Source organism: Heptranchias perlo, chromosome 1, assembly GCF_035084215.1.
Source record: "Heptranchias perlo isolate sHepPer1 chromosome 1, sHepPer1.hap1, whole genome shotgun sequence".
In the NCBI taxonomy this organism is placed as follows: domain Eukaryota; kingdom Metazoa; phylum Chordata; class Chondrichthyes; order Hexanchiformes; family Hexanchidae; genus Heptranchias; species Heptranchias perlo.
The window spans coordinates 118,374,161-118,391,765 of NC_090325.1; the positions used below are offsets into that span (position 1 = coordinate 118,374,161).

Consider the following 17,605-nt stretch of genomic DNA (forward strand, 5'->3'; position numbering starts at 1 on the left):
TCTGGATTTGATGTGTATTTCATGCAAGTATTTCTAAAATAATAAAATAAACCATGAGGCAATGTGGCTATAACTTACTAATATAATTTACTAACACTTTACTATAGACTTTAACAGACTCCAACAGAATGTAAAACTAACTTTGAGGTGGCGATTTTAACCCTACCTGCCCGACGGAAACCAGATGGTGAGCAGTTAAATTTGCCCAAGTTACTTACCCGCCCTGGAGCCGCCAGGAGCTGACTGTTCCCGATTTTAACCTGCTGTTCTGAGTAGGCAGCAAGGAAAACCACTGAGTTGCTCCCACTTCGTGATCACGAGACCCCCGCGAGACAGCCCGGCAGCTGATCCCGCCACCTATCTGGTGTCGGCAGGTGGCTTCCGACCCATGCAATTTTCCTCTGCTTCCCTCCTAAAACAGGTAGGAAGTTAGCTGGCAGGATTTAAATGAGGCTCGGCTGTTAAAATCGGCAAGGTCTCAATCTACTGCAGGGTAGGAAATTAACTCGCCAAAAAGGTTTCCTGCCGGAAACCCGCTGGCAGTTAAAATCCAGGCCAGAATTTCTGTCAAAGTGTCAGACAACTGCGGGTCAAATTTCATGGGTGTTCCAATGGCTGTTTCCCTGGAGGTTCCACTACTCTCCTCCCTGGAGTTACAGGGGTAGACCAGTGGAATGCCCATGGAATTTCAATCCTGCACTATGTGTACTGCATGTCTTTCTCTGTAATTCTGGGGAGGGATGTGTGTATTTTTTATTTTCATCAAAGTGAGAAAGATCAATCTTGGGGGGTGGAAAATATTTCCACCTTTTTGGCACCCAGTATCAATCACTCCAAAGTTAGGTATAAGGGCCTAGAAATTCGTCCATGCAGTGCCAGTTTTTCAGGTGCTAAGCGGCCTCCTAAATCTCCAATATGGCAGGCAGGAAGCTCAGGCTGATTACAAGCTGGAAATGCGCCACCCGCCATATTGGTAAAGGCCAAAAAATCGCCCACACATTATTACCTTGGCATATGCAAATAAGAGGCTAGATTTATTTCAGAGTATGTGGGCCATTGCCGTCCTCCGCTACGCCCTACCCCACTTCCTGCCTGAGGGCCACTGCTATGCCAGCAGCTGCCCGATCTTCAATTGCACCTCGCCTGTGAGCTGCCTGTTGCTCTCGGCAGCTTGTGAGCTCGATGTAAATGAGGTCCGAGGCCCAATATCGGGGGTGCCTTGGGCCTCACCATTCAGGCATTGTGGGATTGTTCCCTGCGCTCCTCACTCCATGCATGCCCGAAAATGGAATTTCTAGGCCAGCATATCCAAATCCAGAGTAAAGATCCCTCCACTCTGTCCCAGTAATGTACCTTAATACAATTCTCAGAAGAAGACCTTGTAATGCACTAATATGACATTTCCATTTTCTGTACCAAGTATCCTTCTTGCCCCTCTGAATGATACTGGCAATTTAGTACAAACGACCATTCAATCATGGTCAGTTTTATGCCATAGACCCGTGTCTAATTGGAACTGAATTCAAACTCTCCAAACTCTACTTCACATAGGACCCTATCCCATCACTTGGATTACACTTAAACTCCAGTCCCAGAAGTGAAAAGGCATGGGACTGGAATTTCCCATTTACGTGGGGTTTCTGCTGCACTGCAAACAAAGTTACAGTGGTGGAATGGGAGAAAATCCAAGGAAATTACAGGCCATTATCCAGTATGCTGCTCAGTTCCCTAGGAAATATTTAATCAGAAGTCAGCCTCTATGAACAGATAAACCCACCATAACGTTTAGAAATGTAAAAAAGATTGATCTGGGTTCTAGATCACTGTGTCCCACTGATGGTATCAGAGCCCTTACTGGATGGTTGCTGAAGACTCATGGATGTAGAATTTCCACAGGGGCTCACCACTGTTTCTGCAGAATTCCACCAAAGTTATTGTGGGAGATCGAGAGATGTCCCCGCAGAAAGTCTACCCAAGGTGGTTAAGTAAAATCACTGGGAGGATCTCTGAGCTCATGAACTGTTACTACCTCCCGAAAAGCCTTGGTAGTGGGATGAAAATGAGGATTGCTGCCTTTTCAGGTGCAGCTGAGCAGATGAAGAATATAGTATGTGAAGAACTATCAATTTTGTCAAGAATAATTTTGAAAAAGTTAGAATACTCTAGCCAGAGTAATGAAAATGAAAACAGTTTTTTAAATGGCTCATTAATTTAAATGCACGTTGACATGCTACCCTGCTGACAAAACATAGAATTATGATAAAATGCCAGGCCTGTTTTGGTGATGCCACCTTTCCACAGGGAAAGTAATGCACGTGCTTCCCCTTGCAAACACATTCATCGCTTTTCCAGTGGACAGCTTGTTGACTGGTTTGGTATTTGTCACCAGTGATGACTTGGAAGGATACAATGGTATAAAAGTTTAATGCCGTCTGTGTGGAAGAAGTTATCTTGAGGAGATGACCTAGATCTGTTACAGTTTCCCTTGTGAAGCAGAGGCGGCAAAGACAAGTTTCCTCAGATACCCAGATTCGGCTGTCTGGGTTTGTAAATGCAACTCCTGGGGTAAAGACAAATGTGTATATATAATACCGACTCTCTTGTTCTAGTCATGATCTGTTCTTCCTCCTCCAAATCTGGGAGCATGACTGAACCCTCAAGGAATTCCCATTCTACTATTTTGCTTGCTGCAAGTGAAGTAACATCTGAAAGCAAGACTGTTGTAGAAAAAGGAATTGTAAATAAAAGTCTTACAATGCAAACAAATTGGTCCTAAATATCAACAAAAGTAATATACCAATGAAAATGCAGATAAAGAAAAATAATGCCAAAGAAACAAACTTTCAAAACAATTCAAATGTGTTCCTGAAGTAACTGTTAGAATAATAATTTTATAACTTAACACAATGTTAAAAATGTAGGATAATCTGAAATCCCACATACAACAACAATTTGCATTTATACAATGTATTTAACATAGAAAAAACATCCCAAGGTGCTTCACAAAATCATAATTAGATAAAAAAGGATGACTAGACAAATAAGATATTGGGAGAGATGACTAAAAGTTTGGTCAAAGAGGTGAATTTTAAGGAGGGTCTTAAAGGAGGAGACAGAGGTGGAAAGGCAGAGAGAATTCCAGAGCTTATGGCCTAGATGGCTGAGAGCTGCCAATGGTAGGACAAAGGGATTTTGGGATGCACAGGAGGCCAGATCCGGAGGAACACAGAGTTCTCGGAGGTTTATAGGGCTGGAGAAGATTACAGAGGTAGGGAGGGGTTTTTTCATCTTTCCTGTTTCTCTTTCCCCACCATACAACCTCCTTCAGAAGGGGTAGACAGTCAGTGCCATATATTTTCTTCAGCCAAGAATCAGGTCAGCTAAGAGGGCCAATCTGACTTTTTTTCCTTCCCCCTTACTTCCACATGGCATGCTGAAACTTAAAAGTAGAAACAACTCATAGGTAGCCCCGGGTCTCAAACTCAATGAGCCAGAAATTGTGCACTGCAGCGTGGCAAGGCTCTCTGTACGTCCTGCGATAAAAGGAATGAATATACTTACTGCGGGGTCCACGACATCAACTTCCTCCATCGTGAAGTTTTCTCAAGCTGTGCGTTGTCAATTCAACATAAGTATGGGACAGACTGTGGGAATGGAAGCCACGCCCACAGAATCTGTCAGGAAGAGAAGTCACGCCTACAAGCAGGCAAGCAGAAATGATTCATTTAAAGTAAACTTCTGTGTGTCAGTGTAAATAAAAATTTAAGATTTTTTTATAAGAAGCCCAGCAAACAATTTAATTTAATTAAAGAGACAAGTTAAAAGCAAAAAAATGTTTTTTAACTTTTTAATTTAAATTTTTTTTTAATGAAATGATCAAAAAGTATTAGAAGTAATATGACATTCCACATTTTTAAAATTTAATTTTTAGCTGTTTCGGAGTCATTATTAGTCATCGCGCTTTTGAAAAGTAGTGTAGATCTGGTATTTTTCAGCGTACCTTTTGGTGCCGTAAGTATTTTCGTTCTAGCTGGGCAGATGGGTAAGTTTACGATTTTTCATTGATTTCCATGGTTGTAGTGTAGCATGCCCCTTTAATTCGCAGCTGTCAAACTGCCAGCAAACCAATGGGAGCAAGTTCACAATTTCTGGGTTTTAGTGTGCACATGCGCATTCGTGAACTTGCTTCATCGATTCGCCGGCCGAGAGAGAGGACACCACTGAGGGACGGCGTCCCAAAGTGAGTAATTTCTGCCCTATTACCTCAGCGCTCTCATATCTAAAAGACTCTTGTATTTAACACATTATCCACTGGGAGTCTCGGTATGCACAGCGAGTATCAAGATTACCAGGATTTCCAGTATCCAAAACATCTATTCAAATGGCTGATAATCTCACAAAACATACATGTGATTTTTCATACTTTCTCTGAGAAACTCATTCATTGCAGGGCTTTTCTTGCATTAGGGTAGGAGTGACTTACAGAGCAAGAAATTCAAATGATAAAAAATGTTACAGCAAGGAGTAAGAGCTTTGAGAAACAACTACATGGAGCGCTTTTGAAATGCTTAATTACAAAAGAGAAATCCTGTATTGGAAATGAAATGAGATAGCAGCCTTTAACTAGGGCTCGTCACTGCACAAATTATTAGAAATTGGTAATGATGGTTTTGTGGAATGATTATGTGTAAAAGTGAGGCTTCAATTTATTGCCTTAATCTTGCTATTAATCTACTCTATATATACGTAGGACAAAATACTGTTTGAGTCTAATTTATTTTGTTTATGAAAACCACAGAACCATCTATATACACCAAGCAGCTAGTTAATATTTCCAAACTCAGTTTGCACTAATATAAAAAGCTTGCACCTTCCTCACTGTTTTTTATGATGTACTGTCTTAGTGATGTCTGATGAGCTAACGATTGGTGTACTGCAATCTTGTGACGGTTACACCCGTCACATTTTTCAAAGTTGTGTAGATGATAGAGATAGCAGAGTTGTAACTCAGACTTGCAGAACCCCCAGAAAACAATGGAACTCTGGTTGTGCCGGGTCTCTGTTGTTTCTGGAGTTTCTAACTTACTTTGTAAGGGGTGGAAATTCTATCCCACCCCTTGCAAGGATAATGTTTTGGGGAATGAGGATTCCATACAATTGGCCTCCAGATGAGTGAAAGTGTGCCCCAACAGTGTGGTCCAGGTCAGGGAAGTGGCCTGAAACCCTGAAGATGACTGATAAAAAAAAAAGCAGATTGGTAACCTTACACTGTGGGGGTGAGAAGGATGTGGCTGGAGTGGTGCCTGAGCGACCCCACCCCCACTGCTCCCCCCTCCCACGATGCCAGGCTGGGGCCAGAGTTTCTGACTGCATGGGACAGACAGGCAAGTAGCAGAGATGCAGCCATTGTGGTGCTTCTGCCTGCCTGCCCCGTGCACGTAAGGTGTCCTCCCACTGACCTAGTGCTGGAGGGCAAGTGTGCTAGGGTTGCATCCTGAGCAATTTTGGTGCCACTCTTTCAAGATCCGGGGTGATTAACTTTTGCCCTCCAGCAGCTTGTGCTTTTTTGAAATCCCAATTAATGTCCGTCTCAATTTTCCACATCAGCGTTGCAGTGATTATAGCTATAACTTCACCATATCATTTCATATCTCTACACGTTTATTGATCATTAAAAAATGGAAGAAAGGAAGGTGTGAGACAGTAGAAGAAGGGATGAGAGAAACCATACTGAGAAAGAAAATATGCACCAAAGTAGAGAGGCAGAACCAGAACTGGTGAAGTGCAGTAGACACTTACCTTCCACCTCTGGGACCTGGGCTGAAATCTAGCCGAGACTGATGAGATGAAAGCCCCCTCTTCCTGCTGGCTGTAAGGGTCATATGTGAAATAAGCTTGGACAGGTTCTAGTACAGCACAAACCTGTCCCTAATTGGCCATCTCACTCTGGCTGGTTTGGAAAATAGAAAAAGTAGGTGCTGCTCATCTGAGGTTGGGGCTGAGACTTGTTGTTGGGACAGAGTAGAGGGAGCTGAACTCTGCATCTAGCTGTGCGATATCTGATCTCGGAGTGCTAGATGCTGACACTGAGTGCCTAAAATGGGAAGAATTTTGTGGTCATCAAGGTCCTTTAAAGGAAACAAAAATTACAATAAGAAAGAAAAGATGAGCATAAAAGGGAATGTGAAGAAAGCTGGCTTGAGAATCAACAGTAAGTTGTAAATATTGGGGAAAAAAATGTCCGTATGCACATCGGAAGAAACACAAAAAAGAGGGAAAGAGTTTTTTTGTGAATTTTGTTTTGAAGTAAGTTTGTACATAGGGAAATATAGAGGCAGAAAAGTGTGATTTACAGGGAAAGTCTGAACAGGATATTTGTGGACAATGTGGGGGGGAGGGGGGGTGCAATTGCGACGACTGTGGAGTCAGGAGATCACCCACCTCCTAGCTCCACAGGAAGGTTTCTTTAAAAATTTAAATTAAAAAAACTTTCATTGGGAGCCATAGGGGCTGCTGAAGAATCCTGAGCGGGGCAGGCCCGGCAGCTGCTCCGCTCATTGTAAATACATTTGCCAGAGGGGTCCTTCAACAGGCTCCTTTCAATTTATATATGCAATTGACATGCCCAAAAAATGGGCCCGGTGAATTTAGCACTGGTCCAAACGCACGTGCAGAATAGGTGCGGGCTATCCCGCTGGTAAATTTGATATCGTTGCACCCGTTTTACACCTGAAAAAGTGATAATTTCCCACTGTGAATTGGAGCTACTTCAGCTTGTTTTTTTAACCATTTCTCCTAATATCGATTGACTAGGAGAGAAGAGCCTCCTTGTTGAAGACCTAGCCACGTCAACAACTGCCTCTGTATCAGCCAACAGGAGGTGTATCTTATTGAAACTGCATTATAATTTTCTTCCTCCTTCTATAGTTAAACATTCCTTGACTCTGAAGCACTCTACCTCGTGGTCAAGCAATAATCTGAGAAAACTAATTGGAGCTGAATGGTAGTTTTGAGGATGCAGTTAGCTCTGGGCACTCAGCATTGCTCATTTCGGTGTTTAATAACATTGTTAACCCATTAAAGTGTGTTAATCATTTGTGTTAAAATAGAGCAAGTGCATTAGGCGGTGAGTTAAAAATAACACAAAGAACAAATTAAATCCATTAAACTGGAACAATTTTCGTGTAAAAATGTTCATATTGGCAATAGAGCCACTTTCAACAAAGTGCTAGTGCTTTGAGATCTGTCCACATGTAGATTTTGTTTTATACCAACAAAGCAGATACTATGGGTGCGGTTTTAATCCTACCCGCTCGGTGGAAACCAGGCGTGTGAGCAGATAATATCGTCCAGGTTACCTATCCGCCCTGGAGCCACTGGGAGCTGGCGTCAATCGGGACCTGACTACAAGTTGAACTGGACAATAACAACAAAACAAAAGCAAACTACTGTGGATGCTGAAAATCTGAAATAAAAAGAGAAAATGCTGCAAAACACTCAGCAGGTCAGGCAATATCTACACAGAGAGAAACAGAGTTAGCAGTTCAGCTCAATGACCTTTCATCAGAACCCACAACAACTTGCATTTATATAGCACCTTTAACGTGGTAAAACGTCCCAAGGCGCTTCACAGGAGTGTTATCAGACAAAATTTGACACCGAGCCACATAAGGAGATATTAGGACAGATGACCAAAAGCTTAGTAAAAGGTTTTAAGGAGTTTCTTAAAGGGGGAGAGAGGCAGAGAGATTTAGGGAGGGAATTCCAGAGCTTAGGGCCTAGACAGCTGAAGGCATGGCCGCCAATGGAGGGGCAAAGGAAATCAGGGATACACAAGAGGCCAGAAATGGAGGAGTGCAGAGTTCTTGGAGGGTTGACGGCCTGACCGGGAAGCTGCGGTGGCTTTCCTGCCAGGTGAACACAACGGGGAAGAGGATCAGGGTCAGACGAGGCCCAAACAGGTAATTTTTTTTTAAACTGTGCTGCTCCGGGCCCCACAAGGAAAGCTTACGCCTCACTTGCTACAGCACCCCTTCCTGATCTCGAAACCCCCGAAAGACTGCCCCAGTAACTGATCCTTACACCTATCTGGAGTCGGTGGGCGGCCTCCGGACTTCATGATTTACCCCCACTTCCCATTGACTTCCTGCCCGGACGGAAGACGACTGGCAGGATTTACATGAGGCCCAGGAGTTAAAATACTCCAGGCCTCATTTCTGGAGCAACGGGTGAGAACTCACCCAACTACCTGCCCAAAACATGCCTGGAGTTAAAATTGAGCCTTAGCTTACAGAATGCCACCATTTTAAAATAAAAATGAACCCTAGTTTTGGTTTTGGCAAAGCTGGGAAAATAAGATAGAATTATTGATTGTTAGCCACAAGATGTACGTTAAGAAGATCCGAGCTTTTTGGATGTCATTCATTAGGTTATCGTACCAACATTAAAGAAACTTGCATTTATATATACAGTCCCCACCACTTAAAACGTCCACGTTTAAAACGGGTAGTCGCTTATGTCAGCCAAAAAGCGATAACCATTATCTATTTGCACTAACCTCAATATCAGAGTTGCCAGTTATATTGTTTTAAGTGCTCCGTTTCTTTCGGGTAGAAATAGCTATGCTTACCTTGTTATGATGAACAGAATGCCAGAACAAAAAAAAGTAAATAAATATGTAAATAACACCTCGTTAATGTTCAATTACCTTTTGTGTATTTAAGCCCTTCTGATCCATTCTAAGTGGTGTGGGGTTACAGTTTGTAAACTGACTGCAATTTAAATAAAGCTGCAGGTCAGAGTGGAGCTACACAGAAGAAACATTCTTGTTGATTACTGAAATAGGGCTATCACGTTAGACCGGCTATCGTGTATAGCGGGCAAATCGTGTTCACCCGGACAGGCCCTCTATAAGTGGTGGGGAGTGTATTATGAAAGATTTGTGGGAAAACCTCTTTCATTTTAAAACTTGAAACTATTTCACCCAACGATTGATGTGATTTGACCCTTAAATACTGGTGTGTGTGTGTGTGTGTGCGTGTGTTTGCATTTGACTGCCATCTACTACACTATAATGCCTTTGAGATGCTTCACTGCAGATACAAAACAGAGTGGGTGATTATTAAAGCCAAATTGGTAATTCTCTGCTTCACTACGATTAGGAAATGGTTGCCATAGTAATATATTTTATGTACCAGTGGATAAAGTTTAACAACAGCAACGATGCTGGCATTTGGTTCACTGGGTATAGTTAGATCCAGTTGGTTATATTCTTATTTCAGGCGAATACTTAAATTCACGGGGGGGAAAATTCGATAAGGGTCCGTTTTGGGCGGTGTTAGCACGATGCGCTACCACCCCGTGCCCGACGGACCCTGTGCAGGCAGGACGCAAGTTTGGTCCCAAGGGAGCACTGACCTGCAATCAGTGTTCCTTTCCAGGCCTTGCATGTGGAATCAATGCAATTTGCACTTTCCACCACCAGAGGGAGCTCAATCTCTTAAAGGGAGGATGTTTCTTAGAAATCTCTTAAAGGTAGCTGGTACCTGTTATTTTGCTGAAAATAACAGTCTACTGTCTGCATGGAGTCTGAACAGAGATCAGACATTGCACATGTAAAACACAGATGCAGATCCCATTCCTATGGTTACACACTGATGAGTTATGTTAAAACATTGAATAAAGGTCGTGCACAACTAAATCCCACATCCTCCAATCTGCACACCAGACCTCACCAATCTGCCGATCTGAGTTGGTACCAGGCCTGCGAGAGTGCATGCACCAAGGTTCTCTGCTGATGCACTAGAGACCTTGGGTGCAAGAGGAGGACAGAAGGAGAGACATCGTATATCCACGGAGGGGGGGGGCGGCAAGAGGCCCTCCAGACAAATATTCAAGAGGCAGTGGGAAGCAGTGGGGGACAAAGTCAATGTCAGGCGCACAGCATCATGAACATGGATGCAGTTCAGGAAGAAGTTCAGTGCTTTGACATGAGTGAGCAAGGTGAGTGAGGTCAACTGTCAAGTGGCGTCTCCTACCAACTGCACCACGCAGTACAGCCCCCATCCCCCACATACCAATAAACTCTTTCCATCAGTACTCAACTCTTCCAATTAGATGCTTCCTCTCACCCTTACACATTACCACTGTTTCAAACTGCCCACCCACAACTCACAGGCCACACATACTGGCAGCTATTCAATCATGACAGGCACACGTCTTGCTTTTTTGCAGGAGAAGGTGGCGCATATCAAGAGGCAGCAAGTGGCCGTGGCATTTAACCCCTCGAGCCTGTTCCACCATTTAATGAGATCATGGTGGACCTGTGACCTAACTCCATATACCCGTCTTAGCCCCTTATGCCTTAATACCCTTGGTTCACAGAAATCTATCAATCTCAGATTTAACATTCGCAAGTGAGCTAGCATCAACTGCCGTCTGTAGAAGAGCATTCCACACATCTCCCATCCTTTGCATGTAGAAGCATTTCCTAACTTCACTCCTGCATGTCCTGGCTCTAAATGTTAGGCTATGTCCTCGCGTCCTAGTATTCAAGTGTAGGAGATCTCCAAAAACAGTTACAAATGTCTCGGCAGCCAGAGGCAATAATCCAGCCACTAACCTGTAAATCCTTTATGGTCCCTTTAAATAGCACTGGTGGGGGGGTCCTCCAGGCACTCTAAGACACGTTCAGATGGTTGGGGTTAAGACTGTGCATTGAGTTGAGCGTTAAGTCTCAAAATGGTGTCTATCACTTTAAATCAGCATTGCACTCTGATTGAAGCCATTTTCTCCCTACTTTACATGATTCCAGCGTTCGTTATCTCTGCCTGCGCTAACTCCTATACCAAGATGGCATCTGGCGCACGTCACGCAGGAAACGTGCGTGCGCATCCAAGAGGCCATCTTGGATGTCGGAGAGGCCGTGTAGCGCTAAAACAACATGCGCCCATGGTACAGTAGGGAAATAGCAACATTGCTTTACAGGCCAATTTTACCAATGTTATGGTGGCTGATTGCATGAACTGAGTTGAGATAATTTAAGTCATAATTCTTCAATTTTTTTTTCTTTGTGCTTTTGAATATAGGGCATTTTTCCCGACTGTTATTCTTCCCATAAGAATACTTAACATGCTCATACTAAATTCCTTGGAGTTCTTCATTAATGCAGGTGTTAGATAAAGGGGAAAGAGTCCTTCAGTACACTCTTCTTACATCAAAAGTATCTCCTGTCCAAGGTATTCTAACTGCACAAACTCTATATATGATTTAAAATTATCAATATGAAATATAATTTCCCAAAATCCGGTATGATTTTTGTTGACAAGTGGAAAAATTCCCAATTTATCCCTTCATTAACTGATCTCAGGATGTCCCAAAGTACTTACTGCCAATTAATTACTTTTAAAGCGTAGTCACCGTTGTAAGGTAGGAAACACGGCAACCAATTTGCGCACAGTAAGGTCTCACAAACAGCAATGTGATAACGACCAGATAATCTGTTTTTTAGTGATACTGGTTGACTGATCAATATTGGCCAGGACACTGGGGAGAACTCCCCTGCTCTTCTTCAAAATAGTGCCTTGGAATCTTTCACATCCACCTGAGGGTAGACTCGGCCTCGATTAAAGAGGAAGATGACATCTCTGACAGTGCAGTGCTCCCTCAGTACTGCACTGGAGTGTCAGCCTAGATTATGTGCTCAAGTCTCTGGAGTGAGATTTAAACCAACAACCTTCTGACTCAGATACGAGAGTGCTATATCTGAGCCACAGTTGACATCGTAAAACGTAGTTTGGATTTAGGCAATTTTGGGTCTGCCTTCACCTATAATTGCCACTGTAAATAAAGATTAGTAACAGTTGCTTGTCTCTGTGGTCAAAGATATGAAAGCAAGTTAATGAAACAATTAATGAGATGCAGGTTGTATTTTCTCTGGAAAAGGAACTGAATGAACTGATTTCTGATTGAAAACGGAGTTGAAAGATACAAGCTTTTTGCTAATGTATCAGGGATATATAAATTGTTTGTGTGTATTCTGAATGTGGACTTAAGTGAGGGTTTGGTAAGATAGATGACTTGAATGACCATTCGGTTGATGTGTACATGACTTTCAAAAGACATTTGATAAAGTACCACATAATAGGCTTGTTAGCAAAATTAAAGCCCATGGGATTAAAGGGACAGTGGCAGCATGGATACAAAATTGACTAAGGGACAGAAAGCAGAGAGTAGTGGTGAACAGTTGTTTTTCAGACTGGAGGGAAGTATGCAGTGGTGTTCCCAGGGATCAGTATTAGGACCATTGCTGTTTTTGATATATATTAATGACCTGGACTTGGGTATAGTGGGTATAATTTCAAAGTTTGCAGATGACACGAAACTCGGAAATGTAGTGAACAATGTGGACGATAGTAACAGACTTTAGGAAGACATAGACAGACTGGTGAAATGGGCAGACACATGGCAGATGAAATTTAACACAGAGAAGTGTGAAGTGATGAATTTTGGTAGGAAGAATGAGGAGAGGCAATATAAATTAAATAGTACAATTTTAAAGGGGGTGCAGGAACAGAGAGACCTGGGGATGCACGTACACAAATCTTTGAAAGTGGCAGGAGAAGTTGAGAAGGCTGTTAAATAAGCATGTGGGATCCTGGGCTTTATTAATAGAGACATAGGGCCCGATTTTAGCACCCGCTCTCGGGTGCGTTCTCGGCGGGGGGGGGGGCCTCGAAAATTGCGAAATCCAGGAGCGGGACCGGATCGCGCCTCGATCCCGCCCACTTCCGGGTTCCCCGCTGACGCGCGGGCGTGCGCGCGCAGCCCCCGCTGGTGGGAATCCCGCAGGCAATTAAAGCCAGCGGGATGCCACTTGACGCTATTTACTTTGCTATTTCAGGTCATTAACTGACCTGATTAAGGGACTGTGTGTGATTTTTGAGCAACATGGGACTGTTTCCCGTACTGGGGGAAACACTCCCAGCTGGAATGGACGTGTTGCAGCTGTAGGCCTGTGGCAGCTGCAAAGGTCCATTTGACAGGTGGGGGGGGGAGGGGGGGAGACCCTCAGCCATTGCAGGAGGCCACTCTGTCACTTGGGACAAAGTTTGGCCTCCACCACCCTCCTCCTGACGGTCAAAGTCACCAACCTGCACACTTACCCCGGGGTCCGGAGACATGTACCTACCTTGCGGACCCCCTCAGATGTACATCTTGCGGATGGGGGCTGCTGTAGCAGCAGTCATGACCTCCTCAGAGGGCGAACAGCATCACCAGCCTCGCCATCCATGCCGTCCACTTCTGACACGTGGAGCTCCACAACAGAGTGCTGTGACACATCCACCTGTACAGCAGGAGGGAGGGCTACCGCAGAGAGAGATGCGTCGCAGAGGGCACTACCCTCGCCACAGGGTCCACAGACCGAGGCTCAGCCTCCTGGACCTCTCCGAGCAGCAGTGCACACGGAGGCTCAGAGTCACTCGACATGTATCCGTGGACATCTGCAGCCTCTTTCATGCCGAGCTGCTCCCGGCTGGCCCGTGCACCATCTTCCTACCTGTCGGTGTCAAAGTCAACACTGCCTTCCCGAACTTCTCCTCCGCAACCTTCCAGGGTGCCACCAGGGACATCGCCGATGTCTCTCAATCGTCTGCGCAGAAGAGCCCTGCAAATACACCTACACCCACTCTGTAGTGACACAATGGGTGGCATCAGTGGTGGGTCCTCATAGTGATACCCACGAGTCGGCTTTATTGCACAAACCGGACAGGATTCGCGAAGACATGGCAGTAGTGGTGCCAATAGAATGTGTGATGTGAGTTGTTCTGAAATTCAATATAAGTAAAAACCATGACAAACCCTCAAACACCCTTATGCATCCCCTTCATGCTCACGACACGTTTGCCTTACGCTGCCTACTGCACATATGTGATGCATGCCCTGTGGCTGCAGCACAGGTGGTGGCAGGTTGAGTGAGGCTGGCCGTGAGAGAGATGCACGAGAGGGTGAGTATGGGATAGAGCCATGACATGGTATGAGGATTGGGTTGCGTGGTAGTGGCGGGGTGAGTACTGGCGAGGTGAGTAGGTGCAGGTAAGATGAGGATGGGGTTTGAGTGGGTATGAGGGGTGATGTGACAGAGTAGTGTTGGCAGTGCCGAAGGAGATGTGGGGTGGGGGCAGTGATGTAGCAGACGGAGTGTAGGGGAAAGACTACGTGTTCTCACTGTGGCTGACCTACTGAGGTCATTGGAGTGCCTCCTGCACTGTGTGCAGGTGGGCGATATGTTGGTGGCGCAGGTGACCCCCTCTGCCACCTCGAGCTAGGCCTTCCTGGTGGCAGAGGCGGGCCGCTTCCTCCCGCCCGCCGGATGGAAGATCTCTGTCCTCCCCCTCCTCCTCACCCCATGTATTGATACCTGGGGTGAGGGATCATTAAACTGGGAGCAGCCATCCCCCTGGGCTGCTCCATGCAGTCATCTTTGCTATTTCTTGCAGCATCTGTCAGTGGAGGACTGCCCCTTTAAATAGAGCGCCTCCAGCTGACAGATCTTACTGCGCATGGGCAGCCCGCCCGACGCGCAGATCAGCAGCGGGGAACCCGAAGGAGCAGGTAAGTGGATCCAATTAGTGCGTTGCCTGCTGCGATCGCGCGGGAAACCCACTAATTAACGCGCCCGCTTGCCCATCCGCCAGAAACCCGCACCCCTGGTAAAATCGGGCCCATAGAGTACAAAAGCAAAGAAGTTATGCTAAAACTTTATAAAACACTGGTTGGACCTCAGCTGGAGTATTGTGTTCAATTCTGGGCACCACACTTTAGGAAAGATGTCAAGGCCAAGAGAAGGTGCAGAAGAGATTTACTAGAATGGTGCCAGGGATGCGGGACTTCAGTTATGTGGAGAGACTGGAGAAGCTGGGGTTGTTCTCAGAGCACATAGGTTTAAGGTGATCGGCAAAAGAGCCAGAGGGGACATGAGGAAACATTTTTTTACACAGCGAGTTGTAATGATCTGGAATTCACTGCCTGAAAGGCTGGTGAAAGCAGATTCAGTAGTAACTTTCAAAAGGGAATTGGATAAATACTTGAAGGGAAAAAATTTACAGAGCTATGGGGAAAGAGCAGGGGAATGGGACTAACTGGATAGCTCTTTGAAAGAGCCGGCACAGGCACAATGGACCAAATGGCCTCCTCCTGTCCTGTAACTACTATGATACTATGACCTTTTATCATCCTGACCTTCTTATGTTCTTATATGAACAAAATATCCATTAAGCCAAGGAATAGAATATTGAAGTACGTTAGTAGATCTCCCAAGGTGTTGCTAATGGCAATTTGGAGGATATGCTATTTTATAAGGAGCGAAGTATTCTATCATGTAACCCACAACATCTGGGACTGAAATTTGCTGAAAAAAATAACAGCGTATGAATGACGCATGCTGTTATTAATGTGCAAATGGGCCACCAATTCGTGGCGAGGAAGAGAGACCCCGTGAATTGCAAATTGCCACAAGTTGTCGGATGATTTGCACTACTCTGCCGTTAGCTTTGTGAAAAACGGCATGTCGCCCTTAACCGCCCCATGATTTTCATGAAGTTGCTGCATTTGCACATTAATTGCCCATTAAACTTGCCACAGAAAGTTAAGTCTAGCATTTAATAGCGTAAGTAACCTTTTAACGACATGATAATCAACCTCTCTGGCCCAGAAAGTGAACATTTAAAAGTGTGGAGTCTCATTCCTTCAGGTTATGAATTGTTGTTGGAGATTTTAAAAATGTCAAGTTTTACATTTAAATTTTTTTTGCTCACTTTTCCTTTCTGTCTCTGTTTTCTGTCTCTCTTAATCAAATCTTTCTTTCCCTCTCTTTATTTCTCTTCCTCTACCTGATTTGACATTGAATTCACCCTCTTTAATTCACCTTCCTTCTCGGTCCTTCCGTTGTTTATTTCTCAATCCTTAAAGCTCATTGGTTAAGGAGATGGCAGCCGTGGCTCAGTGGGTAGCACACACTCCTCAGAGTCAGAAAATCATGAGTTCAAGTCCCACTCCAGGGATTTTGAGTGCAAAAATCCAGACTGACACTTCATTGTAGTACTGAGCACCTAATTGGCTGTAAAGCATTTTGGGACATACTGAGGTTATGAAAGGTACTATATAAATGCAAGTCTTTCTTTCATAAGAGGAGTGTGAACTATTGGATGGGATAAACATAGTGAGAGTGGAAGTATTAAAGGATTTAGCATCTTCGAAAGTACATAAATCGCCAGGCCTGGATGAAATGTTTCCCAGGCTGTTAAGAGAAGCAAGGGAAGAAATAGCAGAGGCTCTGACCATCGTTTTCCAATCCTCCCTGGCTACAGGCATGGTGCCGAAGGACTGGAGGACTCCTAACATTGTGCCGTTGTTTAAAAAGGGAGAAAGAGATAGACTGAGTAATTATAGGCCAGTCAGCCTAACCTCGGTGGTGTGCAAATTATTGGAATCAATTCTGAGGCACGGGTTAATCAAGGACAGTCAGCATGAATTTGTTAAGGGAAGGTCGTGTCTGACTAACTTGATTCAATTCTTTGAGGAGGTAGCAAGGAGGGTCGATGAAGGAAACGGTTTTGATGTAGTGTACATGGATTTTAGCAAGGCTTTTGACAAGGTCCCATATGGCAGACTGGTCAAAAAGCAAAAGCCCATGGGATCCAAGGGAAAGTGGCTAGTTGGATCCAAAATTGTCTCAGTGGCAGGAAGCAAATAGTAATGGTTGACGGGTGTTTTTGCTACTGGAAGGCTGTTTCCAGTGGGGTTCCACAGGGCTCAGTACTAGGTCCCTTGCTTTTTGTGGTATATATTAATGATTTGGACTTGAATGTGGGGGCCTTGATCAAGAAGTTTGCAGATGATACAAAAATTGACTGTGTGGTTGTTAGTGAGGAGGAAAGCTGTAGACTGCAGGAAGATATCAATGGACTGGTCAGGTGGGCAGAAAAGTGGCAAATGGAATTCAATCCAGAGAAGTGTGAGGTAATGCATTTGGGGAGGGCAAACAAGACAAGGGAATACACAATAAATGGGAGGATACTGAGAGGTGTAGAGGAACAGAGGGACCTTGGAGTACATGTCCACAGATCCCTGAAGGTAGCAGGACAAGAAGATAAGGTGGTTAAAAAGGAATACGGGATACTTTCCTTTATTGGCCGAGGCATAGAATATAAGAGCAGGGAGGTTATGTTTGAATTGTATAAAACATTCGTTAGGCCACAGCTTGAGTACTGCATACAGTTCTGGTCGCCATATTACAGGAAAGATGTGATTGCACTAGAAAGGGTACAGAGGAGATTTATGAAGATGTTGCCAGGACTGGAGAATTTTAGGTATGAGAAAAGATTGGATAGGCTGTAGTTGTTTTCTTTGGAACAAAGGAGGCTGAGGGAGATTTAATTGAGGTATATAAAATTATGACTGGACCAGATAGAGTGGATAGGGAGGACCTATTTCCCTTAGCAGAGAGGTCAGTGACTAGGGGAAATAGATTTAAAGTAATTGGTAAAAGGAATTAGAGGGGAGCTGAGGAGAAGTTTTTTCAACCAGAGGTGATGGGGGTCTGGAA

The 17,605-nt window shown here is 44.4% G+C and overlaps 1 long non-coding RNA gene across 1 annotated transcript; it reads right to left on the reverse strand.

Moving 5' to 3' along the window:
• Nucleotides 1–236: 236 nt before the first annotated feature.
• Nucleotides 237–3,628, reverse strand: LOC137340985 (uncharacterized). The gene is made up of 3 exons (XR_010966939.1): nucleotides 3,562–3,628; nucleotides 2,593–2,717; nucleotides 237–412 (listed from the first exon to the last, which is right to left on the reverse strand). It is a non-coding gene; the product is annotated as an uncharacterized lncRNA (long non-coding RNA).
• Nucleotides 3,629–17,605: the final 13,977 nt, after the last annotated feature.